This window comes from Lupinus angustifolius, chromosome LG08, assembly GCF_001865875.1.
Source record: "Lupinus angustifolius cultivar Tanjil chromosome LG08, LupAngTanjil_v1.0, whole genome shotgun sequence".
NCBI classification, from domain to species: domain Eukaryota; kingdom Viridiplantae; phylum Streptophyta; class Magnoliopsida; order Fabales; family Fabaceae; genus Lupinus; species Lupinus angustifolius.
This window is the reverse complement of record NC_032016.1, coordinates 19744722-19744928: the sequence shown is the minus strand read 5'-3', so window position 1 is coordinate 19744928 and position 207 is coordinate 19744722.

The following is a 207-nucleotide window of genomic DNA, read 5'->3' as shown; positions in this document are numbered from 1 at the left end:
CCCTCTTAGATTTGCTAGATTGCCTTGGGAAATGGTTTGAGAAATCAGATTTCTCCCACCCCACAACTCTATAAATACCCATGTATCTTCATGCACTATCACTTTGCAAAAAGTTGGCAATTTGAAGATTTGAGAGTAAGTTACTCTCATCATCTTTTCTTCTTCATTTTCTTCTTCTTTCAATCCTTGATCTCTCAACATTCAACC